At 41.5% G+C, this 18,612-nt stretch overlaps 1 protein-coding gene and 1 long non-coding RNA gene across 5 annotated transcripts in view; one reads left to right on the forward strand and one right to left on the reverse strand.

The window, feature by feature from the left end:
• The window catches only part of SV2B (synaptic vesicle glycoprotein 2B), a 181,316-nt gene that overhangs the window by 113,786 nt on the left and 48,918 nt on the right, over positions 1 to 18,612 (reverse strand). The gene's annotated exons all lie outside the window — the stretch shown is intronic.
• LOC309866436 lies at positions 7,244 to 13,073 on the forward strand. The gene is made up of 3 exons (XR_014312657.1): positions 7,244 to 7,375; positions 12,267 to 12,437; positions 13,014 to 13,073. It is a non-coding gene; the product is annotated as an uncharacterized lncRNA (long non-coding RNA).

Here is an 18,612-nt window from a genome sequence, read left to right on the forward strand (position 1 = left end):
TAGATTTCTTTTTTTTTTTAAGATTTTATTTATTTGGCAGAGAGATCACAAGCAGGCAGAGAGGCAGACAGAGAGAGAGAGGGAAGCAGGCTCCCCGCTGACCAGAGAGCCCGATGCGGGGCTTGATCCCAGGACCCTGAGATCATGACCTGAGCCGAAGGCAGCAGCTTAACCCACTGAGCCACCCGGGCGCCCCGCTAGATTTCTTTTTAATGTATTTTTAATCAAGTTACTATAAGGTTCTTTTTAATTTTAAAAATTTCTGACATACTGGGTGCCTGGGTGGCTCACTCAGCTAAGGGTCCTCAGCTCAGGTCTTGATCTCAGGGTCATGAGTTCAAAAAAAATGTTTTTTTCATTAAAAATAAATAAACATATAGATAGATAAACAAATAAAGCTATAACAAACCAACACGTTTACCTATAATAAGGCAACACAAGTAATGTAAAAAAACAAATAATATGTCAAGTTTCCATCTTTTGACTGGAACTGCATGAGACTGTTGATCTCAGGGTCATGAGTTTGTGTCCCAGGTTGGGTATAGAGGTGACGTAAAATAAATAAACATATAAACTTTGACTGGAACTGCAATCCCATGAGAAATCTACTTAAGGTTTGGGGTTTTTTTGTCATTGTTGTTTTTCGTTTTGGTTTTTGGTAGTGAAACTAGAAATAGAGACTTAGGGAGAAAAATTAAATCAGTAATTTTTTAATTAATCTTTGATGATCTGGAAAAAAAAAAACCACTGAACTAAAAGAAGTCATCAGATGGTCTCCAAGACACCTTCAACAATATGACAATAACTGATTCTCTTCCACTGAATTTAACTATTTCTCCTTCAGTCTTAAGTACACTACTAATTTTCCCAGTGAAAACAATGGCATTTTAAGCAAAACTCCAGGCTGGTGGGTGACCTGCAGATGAATGAATTTCTGACCTTTCCTTTCTCACAATTCAGCTCTCACGTGATCTCTCAGAGAATATCCCCACCCCCACCCCGAGGGTGCTAATTAAAGTTGCCCCACATCCCCAGGGTCTATCCATTACCCTATTGTATTTCTTCATGTCACTTACCACCACTTGAAATTATCTCATTGTGTATCAGTTACCTATTTCTTGTCCATCTCACATACTGAAATGTAAGTTCCATGGGGCTGGGGTCCCACCTGCCTTTCCCTAGTGTATCCACAGCAGCCAGAATGCTTGCTGTCTCGTGCAAGCATTTTACGTGAGTAAAAAGATGAAGAGCAAAACATATATATTTCTTTGAAAGGGTCTTTCCCCTCAGCTGCAGCAAGGAAAAAGAGGCATGTACAAATTCCTAAATTCTCCTTAAACAGCCTCTAAAGCAGTGTTTGGGTCAAGGGTGGTCCTGAATTTATCCATTCACTGGATGGGTATTTACTGAGCATCTACAGTGGGCCAGGTACTGGCCTAAGTTCTGAGTATGTGCAGGAGAATAAACTAGATGTAGCCCAGGTTCCTAAAGAAGCCATTATTGCCTAAACTCAAGTCCGGGACATCTGGAAAACATATACTGATGAGGCTACTTCAAAGATGTATAATATATGATACACACAAAGCCCTTCACATGAGCCCTGGAACACAGTGAGCCCTCAGGAACCAATAAGAAAGAAGAAGAAAATATTTAGGAGGAGGAGGTTGTTGATGATGAGTAGTTTATATGCAGAAAGAAAAAGTAGCGTCCTACAGACATCAAATGAGCAACAAATATTTACTGAGGTTGTTTCAAAAGTATCAATAATCTGCCCCTGGAATGACAAAAAAGAGAATTCAGTGTAAGTTCTTACTGCAGAGAAGATGAATCACCACGACCAAGACTGATGATGTATTTTACTCTCATATCTAAAGCCACAGGCATGTCGTCATTTATATTATTAATAATCTAGCTGGGACTTCCAGTTCTGGGGAAGATGGAATGAGTACACTCTGCTCTCTCTCCCACTGGTTGCAACTAAACTCTCCAGACAAGCTAGATAAAACAACTCTGTGAGAATTGTAAAAAGCAAATAACAGCAAGCAAGCTCGGGAGGAAAATCAAAAGACAGAGAACAACCAATACAGCAGTGAGTGCCTGTTTTAATTTTTTAAGTCCGTGCTCCAGCTTGGACCCCGGAACTACACACAAGGAAGGCACAGACAGGGGGAAAAAAGAGAGAGAGAGAGAAACTTCCCTTTTTTGGCCAGAAAACCAGAAAAGGGGCCCCAATGAGGCAGAAGATTTTCCTCTTTTTCCTTCTGCTTACTTCTCTTGGCTCTGTCCCAAGCAAGCCCCAGTCATGAACTTGTATTTCCACAGTAGTTAGAACAGCATCAGCCACAGAGGCACCAAAAACTCCGAGGAAAAAATTCCTATTCTCTGACTAGAGGAAAGAGCCTCTCTGATGCAAAGAGCGGGGAAGAAACCCCATTGTTTTCTTTCTCTCTCTCTTTTGTCCCCCTGTTTCACCCTAAGTGGACAGTTCACATTAAGTGTGGAATTAGGCAGAAAGACTGAAGCCCCACACTTAGCCGGACAATCAAAAGAGTAGGGAAGCAGTCTCCAACTGGAACAGGCTGGCAAAAGCTATCCTCCAAATTTAAGGATGAAATCCCTAGGCTCACTCTCAAGCCACCCCTGTGTAGAATTTCCCAAAGCAGGAAGGCAAAACCTGAGCACTGAGCTATGACAGCATGGACCATCCCACACTACAGAACCCTGAGTGGGCAGCGCCCAAAGAGCAATACAAACACTTTAAAAATAAAATTGGCATTGGAACGAAAGCCTACAGAATGCAGGACATGCAATATGAGCCTTACCGAATTGGTTACCTGCTTTAAAAGTAATAACAATAATAATAACAACAAAAATCCCACATTCTCCAGAAGATTTTAATAGAACCCAGAGTCTCATAAACATGATATTTACTATGCACACAATGCCATCTGTAATAGGCTGAATAATGTCTCCCCAAAAGATTTCCATGTCCTAATCCCTAGAACCTATGAATAAGTTAAAAGGGATTTCACAAACATGAGGAAGTTATGGATTTTAAAATGAGGGTGATTATCCAGGACTGTCTGGTTGGGTTCAATGCAGTCACAAGGGTACTTATATCAGAGGAACAGGAAGATTAGGACCAAACAAATTGGAGATACGATGATAAAACCAGAAGTCAAAGTGATATATTTTGAAGATAGACAAAGGAGCCATAAGCCAAGGTTTACAGAGACCTCTTGAAGATTGGAGAGGTAAGAAATACCTTCTTTGAAGCCTCAAGAAGGAATGCAGCCCTTCCAAATCCTTAATTTTAGACTTCGGATCTCCAGGACTGTAAGAGAATAAATCTGTGGGTTTTTAAACCATTAAATGTATGGTAATTCATTATATCAATGACCAGAAACTAATATACAATTTAAAATTACTCAACACAAGGGAAGAGGAGGGAAAAGATAAAATAATATTACCCCCACAAAACACTTGGAAAATCTTCTCCACTGTCAAGGAAAAGTCAATAGACGCCAGCCTGGAGGTGACCCAGATGTTGGCATTCGCAGACAAAGACTAAATTAGCTACTGTAACCATGTTCTGTGAAGTGACAGCAAACCCTCTTTAAATAAATGGAAAGAGAAAGATTTTCAGCAAAGATGTAGAAACTACAACAAAATAGTAGAAATTTTAGAACTGGAAAATACAATAGCTGAAATTAAAAATTTCCTAGATGAGTTTAATAGAAGAGTAATGATTCAAGAAAGATCAATGAACTTGAAGACTGATCAACAGAAATTTTCTAATGTGAACAAAAGCAGAACAAACATTGAAAAAAAAAATTAACAGGGTTTCAGAGACCTGGGAAACAATATCCAAAGGTCTAAAATCCATGTCACTGAAGTCTCATAAAGAGAGGAGAGAGAGACCAATGCAGGAAAAAAATATTTGAACAAATAATGGCTGAATATTTCCCAAATATGTAAGACATAAATTTGCAGATTTGAGACATTCAGTGAAACTCAATTAAGATAAGCTCAAAGAAAACCATGATCAGGAACATTATAACCAAACTACTAAAAACCAAAGCCAGATGGATGGATGGATGGACTGACAGACAGACAGGTAGATAGATAGGCATACAGATGGTTGGATGGATGGATGGATGGATGGATGGATGGATGGATGGATGGACAGATGGAGAGAGGAAGGGAAGAAGGAAGGAGGGAGAGAGAGAGAGGGAGGAAGAAAGGAATTTTCTTTCACATTACATATAAGGCATGACAGTGGTTCTCAACTGAGATGGCTTTGCCTCCCAAGACACATTTGGCAATGTCTGGAGATATTTTTGTTTGTGACAGTCATCTAGTAGGCTGGAAGTCCAGATGACTAGACAGTCATCTAGTAGGGAAGATGATGCTAATAATCCTTCAGGTCACAAGACAGCCCCACCATAAAAATCACTCAGCCCAAAATGTCGATAGTGTTGAAATCCAGAACCCTGAAATAAGAGAACAATTCAAAATACTAGAGATTTCTCATCAGAAAGCACAACGGTCAGAAAACAATGAAACATTATTAAAGTGCCAAGAGAGTGTCCACCTCAAATTCTATATCTGGCCAAAAAATCCTTCAAGGGGGCGCCTGGGTGGCTCAGTAGGTTAAGCCGCTGCCTTCGGCTCAGGTCATGATCTCAGGGTCCTGGGATGGAGTTCCGCATCGGGCTCTCTGCTCGGCAGGGACCCTGCTTCCCTTCCTCTCTCTCTGCCTGCCTCTCTGCCTACTTGTGATCTCTCTCTGTCAAATAAATAAATAAAATCTTTTAAAAAAAAAATCCTTCAAGGACGACGGCACAATAAAGACATTTTCAGATGAAAGAAAAAAGAATTGTTGCTAGCAGATTCTATGTGAAAGAAACTCCACAGGAAACTTATCAGGTGGACAGGAAATAATACTCAAAAGAAACCGGAAATTGGTAAATATCCAGGTAAATATAATAGACTATTTTTCTCCCGTGGGAAACAAAAGCTATAACATTGTCTGATGGGATTTTTCGATGTATGAAGATGTAATAAACAAGAAAACTACAACCCATATGCTTGTAAGTAAATGTTCTAAATTTCTCTTCAATTGGTAAAAAAATTATTTAAGAAGTTAAATACAGGCATATCTCACTTTTCTGTGTTTTATCACACTTCACAGATTCTGCACTTTTCTATAAATTGAAGGTATGTGGCAGCCCTGCATTGAGTAGGTCTAAGAGAACAATTTTTCCCACAGCATTTGTTGGCTTGGTGCCTCTGTGTCACATTTTGGTAATTCTGACAATATTTCAAAGCTTTTCATTATTATTATATTTGCTATGGTGATCTGTGATCAGTTCACTACTTGCCAAAAGCTCAAATGGTGATTAGCATGTTTTAGCAATGAAGTATTTTTTAATTAAGGTACATGCATTGGTTTTATTAGACACAATGTTATTGCATACTTAATAGATTATGGTGTAATGTAGACATAACTTTTATATGTGCTTAGGAAACCAAAAAATATTTTGACTTACTTTACCTGTGATAGTCACTTTTTTGTGGCAATCTGGAATGAAAACCACAGTATCTCTGAAGTATTACATACATTGTAATTCATTACAATATTTAAACTGTAATTATGTATATTTAAAAAAAGAGACTCTTGGGGCACCTGGGTGGCTCAGTGGGTTAAAGCCTCTGCCTTTGGCTCAGGTCACGATCCCAGCATCCTGGGATCGAGCATCGCATCAGGCTCTCTGCTCAGCAAGAAGCCTGCTTCTTTCTCTCTCTCTGCCTGCCTCTCTGCCTACTTGTGATCTCTCGGTCATATAAATAAATAAATAAAATCGTAAGAAAAAAGAGAGAGAGACTCTTCAGAGAGATATAGTTTTTAAAGCCAACAAATAAATAAAAATAAAATATTTAAGGGGCACCTGGGTGGTTCAGTTGGTTAAATGCCTGCCTTCAGCTCAGGTCATGATCCCAGGGTTCTGAGATGGAGCTCCATGTCAGGCTCCCTGCTCAGCGGAGAGTCTGCTTCTCCCTCTCCCTCTACCTGCCACTCCCCCTGCTTGTGCTTGCTCTCTCTCTCACAAATAAATAATCTCTTAAAATAAATAAATAAAATAAAATATTTTAAAATAATTCAAATCCAAAAAGAAGACAGGAAAGGAGAAATGGGTCAAAGAAAACCAGAGAACAAACAGAAAACAATGATAGTAAAATAACAGATCTGAATTCAACCATATCAACAATTACATTCACAGTATAAGTCAATCAATGAAAAGACATTGTAAATCGGGTTTAAAAAAAGACCCAACCCCTGGGGCTAAAAATACATTATGTTTATAAAAATTTCTTTAAATTTTTAATTAAAAAAATAAAAATAAAAAATAAAATAAACAAATATATAAAGACTCAACTATGTACTGTCTTCAATAATGAATATATAACCATACTGTTTTGCTTGTGGGGTGGTCAGTGCTACATGACAAGGAAACACTTGGATGACTAGAAATTTGAGACACTCTTGCATGTTCATCCTGTCTTCAGATGTTCTTGTGTGGTTCTCCACTGTCAGCTCCAACCTCTACCAATTTAAGTGTCTTATTTTTTCAAGGCCACTTAACTTCTTATCCAAATCTTATCTAGAACCATTTGTCAAGGTGTCCATGTGTTCTAGTCCCTTTCTTACAATTCTTTTCATCAAACAATCTTTGTTCAAAGCAGAACCTATACCAAGGGTGCTACTTTAAAGCATCCCTCAGTAATCATTAATAGGAAACATGATCTGCCACTATCTTTCTTTTTTTTTTTAAAGATTTTATTTATTTATTTATTTATTTGACAGACAAAGATCACAAGCAGGCAGAGAGGCAGGCACAGAGAGAGGAGGAAGCAGGCTCCCTGAGGAGCAGAGAGCCCGATGCGGGGCTCGATCCCAGGACCCTGGGATCATGACCTGAGCCGAAGGCAGAGGCTTAACCCACTGAGCCACCCAGGCACCCCTGTCATTATCTTTCTACACACTTCCTCTATAGGGAAAAGCTTTGCCACTGGGTCCATTCTGGGTGTTGCCTCTTTCACAACCTTCTTGTTTGTATGACTCCCTCCAGCTTCATCATTCCATCATTTGCATAATTTAAGTCCAATGTTCATTGTGTGCTCACTAAATGCACATTCTGTCCAGAGCTGTGGGACAGAATACTTTCCCTTAGGAGGCTTTCTCATTCCCCAGATTTGTCTAATTTTACCTTTGGAGGGAGCAGCACCATACTGTAGGCTATGAGCAGAAAAAAGTTAGAGACAGTGTGACCTGTAGATGGATCATTTTCCTCCCTCAGATGTGCCTACTAAGGTGAGGTCTAGGAACTTACATGCTCAAATGAGTTCTTAGGTTGTGCACTCTTTTAAAAAAATACTAAAACCCCTTATATAGACATCCATAATTTCATAATTTAAAACATGTAAAAACACAAAGGAAAAGGAAAAGTCCCTTCTGTGCCATCCAGTCCCACTCTCAGAAATAATCCCTGTGAACAGTGTGCCCTTGAATGTTCCTGAAGGGCTCTCCACTCTCCAGCTCCATATCAAACTGAATCTGCACATATGTAAACATATCCATCTATACGTCTAGCCATATGTAAACACAAACATTTTTAATGGCTTCATGCTCCATGTTTTGATCTAAGAGTAGCTTTTTCATTGTGTCGGCAGAATTCTAAGATGGCACTCACTATTCCTGGACCCCAGTGACACAGACCTCCTCCTACTATTCAATCAAACATGGATCTAAGCATTCCTGTAAATTGATTTTGCAAATGTAATTAAGGCCCCAAATCAATTCACCTTAACATAGGGAAATTATCCAGGTGCACCTGATGTCATCACATGAACGCTTTAAATCTATGTGAAGAGGTCAGAGACAGAGGAGGTTAGAAATTGAACTCTTGAGGATTTGACATGCTACTCTGGCTTAAAGTTGGAAGGCAACACATGGCAAGGACCACAAGGGGTCTCCAGGAGTTGAGAGCAGTCCCTAGTTGACAACCAACAAGGAAAAGGGAACCTCAGTCCTACAACCACAGGAACCAAATTCAGGCAACAAGAATAATCAAGCTAGAAGATTACTTTTCCCAGAGTTTCCAAATGAGAACTCATTTCAGCTGATACTTCAGTTTCAGCCTTGAGATCCTCTGAGCACAGAACCCAGGCATACCAGACTTCTGAGTAGGTGTTATTTAAAGCTCCTAAATTTGTGGTAATTTGTGACATACCAATAAAAAACTAATAACAACATATAGCATCCCAAGTCAATATAGATAAATGTTTCTACTTATTTTAAAGGCTGTATAATATATTGTTTTGATATTATGTTGATATGGCAAAACATATTCAAATATATCCTATATATAGAAATGCACCTGTTTCTATTTCTTGTAATGTTTAAATAACGTAAAAACAAACATCATAATGCATCTGTCTTGAAATATCTGTCATATTTTTTTCTGGAAGACAAATTACAAAAAGAGCAATTATTTTACCAAAGGCATGCGCATTTTTTATTGTAATAGCTATTGTCCAGTTAATCTCCAAAATTGTTTAATTAATTTATATTCCCAAAAACAGACTGTACATTTCCTTACACCATTGTAGATACTACAAAGTATTATTAAATTTTATAAATTTTGCCAGTGACTGACTAACTTTTAAGTTTTCATGTCCATGGCTACCTGAACAAATTTACTCATTTTATTGTCCATTTGCATTGCCATCTGTGAATATCTCTTGCTAATTTGAGATTACATTGTTTCCCTCTTTTAATTTTCACGAGGTTTTGTGTAATAGAAGCAGTCACTCTTTGTTTTTTACAAATGAGGGAAAATACTTTCTCTAAATCTATAATTTGCATTTTACATTTTAAATGCCTTTCACCATGATTTTTGTTAATTTTTTGTTATTCTGTACATTTTTCTTCATGGCTTCTGTTTTTTACAACTTAAGTCTTCCCTACCATAAGGTTGTAAGCCGTATTTTCTAATATGCTCCTCCAATATTTTATACTTTTCCCTTTTTACCCATAATATTTTAATAGCTTTACTGAGGACAATTTCTCCATCCCAAAAAATCACCCATATCAATTCTGCAGCTTGATAACATGCAGTAAATGTATGTAATTATGCTACCATCCCCACAATCCAGTGTTAGGACACACCAAACACCCTAAAAACATCCCTTGAGTTTGTCTTCAATCCTTGCTCCCCTTCCAACCACCAGGAAATCACTGATGTCATAGATTTTGCCTTTTCTAGAAATTGCATACAATGGAATCATGCAAGATGTAGTATTCTGTGTTTAGCTTCTTTTATTTAGCATCCCATTTTTAAGCTTAATCCGGGTTGTTACATATAACATATATCAGGAGTTCAACCCTAGTTGCAGCTGAATAGCTAATATTCCACTGTACCAATAAGTTGCATTTCGTTTATCCAATCACACTTGGTACCATGTGGATTGTTTCCATTTTGGAGCTACTCTTACATGATTATTCCATATGAAATTTATTTTTATTATAATGTTTAATATAGGGATCTATTTTTTCTAAATGGGTAACAGTCTCTCCACCACTATTTAATGAATAGTATTAACCCCACTGATTTGAATTACTACATGAATCACATGCTAACTTCCCATTTATCCTTGGATCTATTTCTAGACTTCCTCTTTCATTCTACTGCTTATCTGTTTTCTCTACAGTAGCATGATGCTATATTTTAACATCTAGGAGGGTAGTTATTTTTCTTTTTCAAAGATTTCTTATCCATTTCCACACATTTAGTATTCGATAGGAAACTTAGAAAACATTTTTCAGTTTCCCACCTCTCCATAAGGATATTAAGAATCCAAAAGGATTCTTACCAATATCGCATTAAATATTTATGCTGGTTTTAGAATGATTTTTATCTTTAGGATTTCAATCTTCTATCCAAGAACATGGCACAACCTTTCATCATTCCTTTGGTAAAATTTATGTTCTTTCGTAAAATGTTAAAATTTTCTTCACATTGCCATTATATTCCTTATTTAATGTATCCTTAGATATTTGATAGTTTCTGCTACTCATTTGTATTACATTTTATTTTCTAAATCATTTTTGACAGGAGTAAATTGAACATTTATTTTTGCATATACATCTTATTTCTAGTTAAATTCCCTCATTAGTTATGATAGTTTATCATCTGGGCTCATAGCTTTTATAGACACAAAGTGATATCAAACACCTGTAGAAAAATTGTATCATTCTCTTTCAAAATTTAAGTCACGTATCTTTATTGTTGCTTTCCATCAATTAGAAGCTTACATTTTTCATTGAATGGTAGCAGTGTTAAGTATCCCCAATTTATACAACATTTGAATGGGAATGTTTTATGTTATTTGTTACAATGCTTGCTGTTGATTTTTAATAAATTTCTTTATCCCATTTATGAAGTTTTCTTCTACTCTAACTTCCCAATATTATGGTTGCAGAATATTAGTAAATGCTCTTTTGTTATTTGTTGACTTGGCCTTATTTTCTCCCTCGAATTTGTTAATGCAATTATTTGGCTAGGTGATTTCCCAATGTTAAATCACTGTGACAGGCTTAAAGCAACCCCCTTTTCAGTAGAGCAGAACTTCATTGTGTAGACAGCTCATCTGAATATCTAGAAATTTTATTTTCAGCCCTACCTCCGACTATCCAGTGAGTCATCCGGATTTCTTTGTGCAGCTAGATCTTCCCCATCTGTAACTAGAGGTGCACTTGAAGGAAATAATTTTGTTCCAAAGATAACTTCACCAATTGTATTTTCTGCCTCTTTAACTTTGGTCCCGATAAGTGGAAGCTATGTTTCTCTTCTGAAAAATTATTAATAGGTCCATAGGATAAAACAGTATAAATCTCTCAAATAAACTCAAATTTGTTGTTTGCCTTCCTTCTCAAACAAAGTCAACAACAAATTTGCAGAGAACGCTTTGCAAAGGGTGTAATTACATGTTTGCGTGGTTGCCCTTTAACTTAGAACTTCCCACAAGACCACAAGCTCAAGACGGGTTTTCATCTCATCTGTTTTACTCATCATGGAGCTCCTGGGATGCTATGAAAGCACTCAAAAAAAAAAAAAAAATCTACGGAATCAATAATGTTTTTAAAATCTATCTAAAAAGAAGTTAATTCATGTAATTCCAAGAAATTCATTTTGAATTTTCCATCTTTTCTAACTATAATGTGAAAAAATAATTTTTTAAAGAACTGTATGTTTTTCATTGCTAACTGTTCATCATGCATAAGCACCAAAAAAACAATTCTCCCATGAACTGAGTCTGCCAGCCAGGATAAAGGCTGAGGGTCTCCCAATCACAAGATCCTCTGTCCAGATCATGAAGGGAGAAGTCGAACGTCACAATCCAAGAGCTGCGCTCAGTCAGTCCTGCTGCCAAGTCTGGACCCAGGGAAGCTGGGCAGCAGGGGGTAGAAGCTGAGGCAGTGCGGAGGCTGACCAAGCAGCAGAGAGCCAAAGTGACAAAGCAGCTGGGCTCTCTGCAGCAGCCAAGAAGGGAGCTGACTATGGTTTCACAGAACTCCTGACGACTGACTCTGGCACTCCTGACTTGGAGAGCTCAAGCCCCCTTGCTCAGCCTCCTCATGCTTGGCCACCCCGCCCCCCAAACTGTGTCTGCAGTTCTCTTCCTGCTTCCACACTCCCCACATCGCACCAGCCACTGAGGCTGTCGGCTTTATCTGTAATAATCAAACCTTTTCACACCCCTGAATCTAGCTGGCCTCCGCCTACACAGGGCCTCACTTTCTTTCCCTCCTGCATCACACCCAGGGCTGCCTAGAGCCTATAGGGTACCTTGGATGAAATCTGCAAAAGGACCAACTATTTAGAAAAGGTGCCCCTCTATGCCGACTCAGCCTGTCATGGCTTAGAGACCGGAGGTGACTTTGCAAAAGAAGAAGGAAGGGGAGAAGGAAGGAAAGAAGGAAGGAGTGAAATATGATTTTCAAAAGTAGAGAAAACAATTCACCTTTCTCCAGGTCTTAATTGGCTAGCTCCCCAATTAACCCACACGGCCAGGCATCCTGTGGAAGTCACAAACACACCCACAGTATGCATCCTATCTACAACAGCACACTACTTGGACTGCTTCTGGGCTTATACCCCTCTAACCCTTCTTTTCTGCTTCCCCACATGTGATCTCTGCAGAGAGGGACTCTGACCACGCGCCGCCCCCCTCATAAGGCTCCCATCCCATGGGTTAGGAAAAGCCGACATGTTCCGATGACCACAGCCATCTGGACCAGGGATCAACCGCACCTGTGCCACACAGGCCAGCACAGCTCTGATGCACACCATGGGTCAACTGCGTCTGAGGAGGTTTGGTGTCCAACTTTGTGCCACGGGGATTCCATATGGGAGGAAGACAAACGCACCAAATCAGAACCTCTCTTGGGAAACGTCAAGAGGGATGCATGCACAGAAACTGGAGCAGGATATAAGGCCCAAACGGTGTCCCGAATAAAGGAGACATTCATCCACATCCCTCTAGACTACACTGTGATGCGAGAGCATCACAGAATCCCACCACGTCTGAACTGGAGAAAATCCCACCACATCTGAGCTGGAGAGAGCACAAAGACTCTGAAGACTAACCTCCACCTTTCATAGGTGAAAAAACAGGAGGTCCAAGAGGGCTGCTGGCTCACCCCCAGGGCACGCAGGAGGTCAGTCACAGAATGACCTTTGACCAAATCCTCAGAATCCAAAGCCAGCAATTTCCTCCACCTGCCCTCCCAGAACTGAGCACACCTAGAAGATCAGAGAGGGCACTCCAGGTGGAGATAGGAAAGCACACAGGGCACTCTCAGGCTTACCCAGGGCACAGAGCAGATGGGGCCCGGGTGGTGGAGGACACTGAAAGCCAGGCCAGTGACCTTGTAATTCATCCTACAGGCAGAGACAATAACACCATGGACTCTCGATCCAGATCGCCGGTCAAATCCTGCCTCTGCCCCTTATCAGCTCTGACTTGTCACAAGTCAGTGAAGCTCTGCACATCTCAGTTCTCTCCTCTTGAAAATGGGAGATGCTGATAGCGTCGACATCACGGCGTTGTTGTGAGAAATAAATGAGCTGTCATGTGCAACGGCCACAGAACCCCCCCCCCCAGCATACGGTGAGCATCAAAAACTGTCTGCTTTATTACTATTTTTGATCCAGAGAGTCATGAAGAAAACCGTGTTTTCAGATGGTTACTTTGGCCAAAATTATCCTGGAGCCAGGGAGAGATGAGAGAAGTGTTAATATCACCTCTTGTGTGGGAGGGGAAGGGAGAGAAGGAAAAAGGAAACAGGAGGGCTGTGTCTCCCATGGTCGATCTAGAACACTCGGCTGATTGAACGCCTCTTTCTTGTTGCTTCGGGGAGATGAACTAACACAGAAACCATAGACTCTCTGTGTGTCGTGATTTCACACCCAGTTCCTTCAGGATGGGGATGGAAATGGGGAAGAGGAGAAAATCCCATCTGAATCTTGCCCTCCTGTCCCTAACTTCTCCAAACTCCCCCATCCCCAACCTGCCTTCCTGACTTTAGCGTTTGATACACACAGGGCATTAACCACACCCTTACTGTAGGTTGACGGACTCTACAGCTGGGGCCGAGCACAGCGTCACAGAGCCTGGGCAGTAAAGGAGGGGCTCGTGCCCACACCTATTTACCTGGGGTATTAGTTTCCAAATAAAACATCTGTCCCAGTGCTTTATGTAAACACAAAATGGCAATTAGCAGCCCACATAAAGGAGGCAGGGAGTTCTGCATCCTTGTGGCTCATAGACCAGGGGCCTGCTCATGGCCAAGAACAATGGGCTAAAGGAGGAACACCTGGAGGTTTTCCAGGCAATGTGACAGGCAGGTGATATTGTGTTCCTTGGGGGATTTCAGTTTTCACTCTCCATCTATCTGACTTTGCCTTCAACTAGAGATTCCCAGCCAGAGATTCCCAAGAAATGAGTACCTGCCCCTTAAGTTCAAGCCAAGTCAATGGCCATCAGGGGTAGACAGTCCAGAACCATTACCACCAGTCCCCCCTGTATATCTTCCTGTCACTAACCTGCTCCCATTCTGCTGTGATTTCTCCCAACACCTTGCCTTCAGCTTCAGCTACTGGTTCCCACTCCAAACTAGCCATGTTGTTTAGGGCTAAGACTTGATTTTTCTGAGCTTTCCTTTGTCTGATGCTTAGATCCTCCTGCCCATCTCCTACTTCAGGGCTCCTTTGGCTTTTGGTGTCTTGCACAGTCTCTCCTGGCATAGTTGCATCCCAGGGAATTAAAAGCCCAGGAGGCCCCCTATTGACACTTAGGCAGGATCATCAGGAAAAGGAAGGCTATGCCTGTGGACCCGGTGGCCAACCGCAGTGCAGGTCTCTGACATTGAAAGTCACAAGTCTCTCAATGCTTTCCTAGTTACACACATTCATCAAGTTGCTTCACACCAGAGAACCCATCTCCAAGTAGTCCCAAGTGTTCACACTGGGGCTCCTATTACACTCCAGGAAGGAAGGACAGCCATCTGTACCCTTACCCTGAAATCTGGCAGAGAGAATGCAAGCTTACTGGGATCTCTCCTTTCATAAGGCTCTTGGACATTGTTCCCAGGCTCCCCGAGATACTTTCCTTCAAGCTCCAGCCTGGAGTGACCTAAAGGACCCAGAGACATGAACATTCAGCATCTCTCCATTCCTGGCCTTCCATCGGATCTTCCTGCTCGTCTCCAACCAAACTCCCATGTTTAAAGTTCATGCCTGTCTGAGATCAGCAGAAGTACAGGATCTGGACCCTACCAGTTCTTAGAAAGAGGGAAGAGAGCATTCAGAGTTGAGGTGACGTGAACCTGGAGTGGTCACATGGGTTCAGAGGACTGCTTAAAATGCTCAAGATTCCACCAAGTCCAGATGAGGATTTTAGCTGGCTACAACGATGACCACTGCATGATAGCAAAAAAATCAAAACAAACAAAAATAACAAAAACAAAACAGAAAACAAACCTGTTATCCAATCCTTCTAGTTTTGTCAAATGGCACAGATTATTTTAAGCCTCTTATTTAAATGGAGTGCAGTTCAACTGGCAAGTCTTTCTTTCATTGCGTAAATACCACTGTGAGGGGGAAGGACTCCCTGGCTCTGGGCGAGCAGTGGAGGGAGCAGCTTCCCAGGGTTGCCATCACAACAACAAAACCTGCTGGCTTAACACCACAGAAATGTATTCTGTCATGGTACCAAAGACTAGAAGTCCAAATTCAAGGCTGTCTACAAGGTCATACTCCCTCCAAAGCCTTCAAGGAAGTCCTTCTCCCTGCTTCTTCTGGCTTCTGGTGGCTGCTGGCATCTCTTGGTGGTCCGTGACCTGCACCTGCAATGCTCCAGTCTGTGCCTCTGCCCTCACATGGCCATCCTCCTTCCGTGTGCATCTTTGTTCAAACTTCCTCCACTTATGGGGTCACCAGTCACTGGACTAGTGTCTACTCTGATCCATATGACCTCATCTGAAACTTGATTACAAAACCCTATTTCCAAATAAGTTATCCTTATCCTTATCCTTATGAATTTTCAGGATAAAATACAACTCATAACAGGAGAGTGAGGACCTACACTGAGACCATTAACCTGACTCAACAAGCCAAGTGGGGCTGGGTCTCTGTCCTGCATCACACCTGCTCCTTCCAGCACAGTGTCCCTCTCTAACATTCAGCTTCTGTCCAGGATCCTTCCTAGCCAACCATGCTTCTGCACCACTCTGCCTGGTCCCTAGCACTGGACCCAGCATGTAGCAGGCATACAAAAGATGATGAATGCATGACATCCAACTGCTCTTGTTCTGGGGACAAGACCAAGGACCCTAGAATACATGTCTCAGGGGAACTGAAGATGAAGAAACTATGTCTCCCTTAATCAGGACCTCCTGCCCACACAGGGGGTGATCTGAGGGCCAGCAAAACTTCAGGCACCCCTCAGCACCTCCCGCAAGGGCTCTGGGAGCCCTCTCTCTTGCTTCTGTCATGATCTTGACAGGTGATCAATGATTGCCCACTTCCATGGGGTTCTTACCTATTCAGTTTTGACCCTTGTCCTTGCTCTCATGACCTTGATACAATAGGAATGGACCCTTAGCACTTAGCTTGCCCTTCACCTCCCCCATGTCAGTTTGGATGGACATCCCACATGACCAGGCCTGACCAGAAAGGACCTACCCCAGAACAGGTTGTTTGGCAAATACACAACACAAGCTGGTCCCAGCATCCTAACTCACATGTATGGAAAATTTAGTCTATGACATACATGGTGCTAATGGTTTACCATGGATTGGCTCATTAGATCCTCAGAGCAATCCCAAGAGGGAAGAGCAGTTCCTAACCCATTGTTCAGATAAGGAAACTGGGCCTTGGAAAGGTTGGATACCAGCCTCCAAGGTCACACACCTAGGAAGTGGTGGCACTTGATTCCTCTCTGGGCCTCTAACTATGCAGCCAGTGGTCCCAGAGCACAATGCCTGTTTCCCTGAGGGTGGGACACACAGTCCTGTGGGCACCACCATGATTTGGGGATGTCCTCATATTGACCCCTGGCATGAGATTCCCCTTTTAACCCTCTCCCATCTCTCTGGTCATATTATGGAGAAAGTCTTGGTTTGGTTCTGAGTAACATCTCATTTAACACTTTACTGATATTTGCTATTATCCTTCCCAGCATCGCACCCCAACCACCACCAGCTTCTTTGTTTGTTTGTTTGTTTGTTTGTTTGTTTTTAAAGGCAAGGCAAGCCCCCAGCTCAGGCAGTTTGATAGGCAACCCACTGAGGGGGAAAAAATGATGGTGATCATCATCTTATTTCTTTTCTATGGTTACTTTGAATTCATGCAAGTGATACCATTTTTCTTTCCATGGTAGCAGTGAAAGACTTCATTTCATCATGCATTTGTCTAAGAGTATGTGACTCCCCCTTCTTAAAAATTAATTAATAGTGTATGTGATGCACCCCATATGGACCACCCAGAAGGTGGGCACAAGAGAGGAATGGCGAATGCCCTGTGCGTTGCTACCTGCAGGGACTGGGGCTGGGGGAATCCCAGCTGCTGTACCAGCCCAGCTGGCCACTCCCACCTCACTGCTCTTCAAACACCCATGGTTTGTTGTCATTTAGAATACCTACACGTTTTCACAAGTTTTGGAAACATTAAAGAGCACTGACCCATTACCTACCACATTCTCCTCCAAAAAGTCCCAGAGTTTTGAGGAAGTAAAGATTAGCTCAAACTGAAGAAATAAAAATCTGCCCAGCCATTCATCAGGCTGGAATAGCACACACAAATGAAGCCAGCAGTAAAGGAATGCAAATAGCATGGAGGACATGGGGAGATGGACAGGAGAAGGGAGTTGAGGGAACTGGAAGGGGAGGTGAACCATGAGAGACTATGGACTCTGAAAAACAACCTAAGGGTCTTGGTGGGGGGGGGGGGGAGGTTGGGGGAACAAGGTAGTGGGTATTAGGGAGGGCACGTATCGTGTGGAGCACTGAGTGTGGTGCAAAAACAATGAATACTGTTACGCTGAAAAGAAATTAAAATAGGGGCGCCTGGGTGGCTCAGTGGATTAAGCCGCTGCCTTCGGCTCAGGTCATGATCTCAGGGTCCTGGGATCGAGTCCCGCATCGGGCTCTCTGCTCAGCAGGGAGCCTGCTTCCCTCTCTCTCTCTCTCTGGCTGCCTCTCTGTCTACTTGTGATTTCTCTCTGTCAAATAAATAAATCTTTTAAAAAAAAAAAGAAATTAAAATATATATATATTTCTCCCAAGGACACAGTGCCCATTTTAACCTTCTTTGAGTTAACCATGGCTTTCTTACATCCTGAAAATCCTTGATGTCTAAAATCAGAGACGACCAGAAACTTGGCTTTGGAAATTAAACTGGTAAAAATGAAACATTTCACTTTCACCTGGTGGAGGATCTAAGTCACTCTGACACAAAGACGCAGCCCATGAGCCCATGAGCAGAGCTTCAGAGAAGGGGTTTTGGAAGACATTCACATTTATCTTAACTATGTTGTTTCCAAGGAAACAGGAGCCTGGACCAATTTATAGTCCAGAACTGATGTTGACATCCTGATACCATCTCTGCTTTGTTTAGAACCTTTATTTCCATTTCACCTAAACTTTATGTTTCCTTAAAATCCTGTAACTGTTCTACCTTTTCCTGTGTTGGGGGAGATGCCCCATGGTTCTTCCACGGTGAAGAAACCCCCACACACAGACACACACGCATTGCAATAAGCCAATACCAGAGATGATGGTCTTGGGCTGGCCTTGTATATTCCCATATCTTTTTGTTTCTGTTTACCTTTTCAGATAACCAAACAAATAAATCACAATTTGACCCATAGGGATAACAGAGCAAAATTATAAAACTGCTATTTAACTCTTTTATAGAAACCACCTAATAATGTGACTCAACCTCTCTAGGGAACCCATTAATGTCATGGTTCTTTTTTTTTGGATGG

Source organism: Mustela nivalis (genome assembly GCF_964662115.1).
Source record: "Mustela nivalis genome assembly, chromosome: 6".
Lineage (NCBI taxonomy): Eukaryota > Metazoa > Chordata > Mammalia > Carnivora > Mustelidae > Mustela > Mustela nivalis.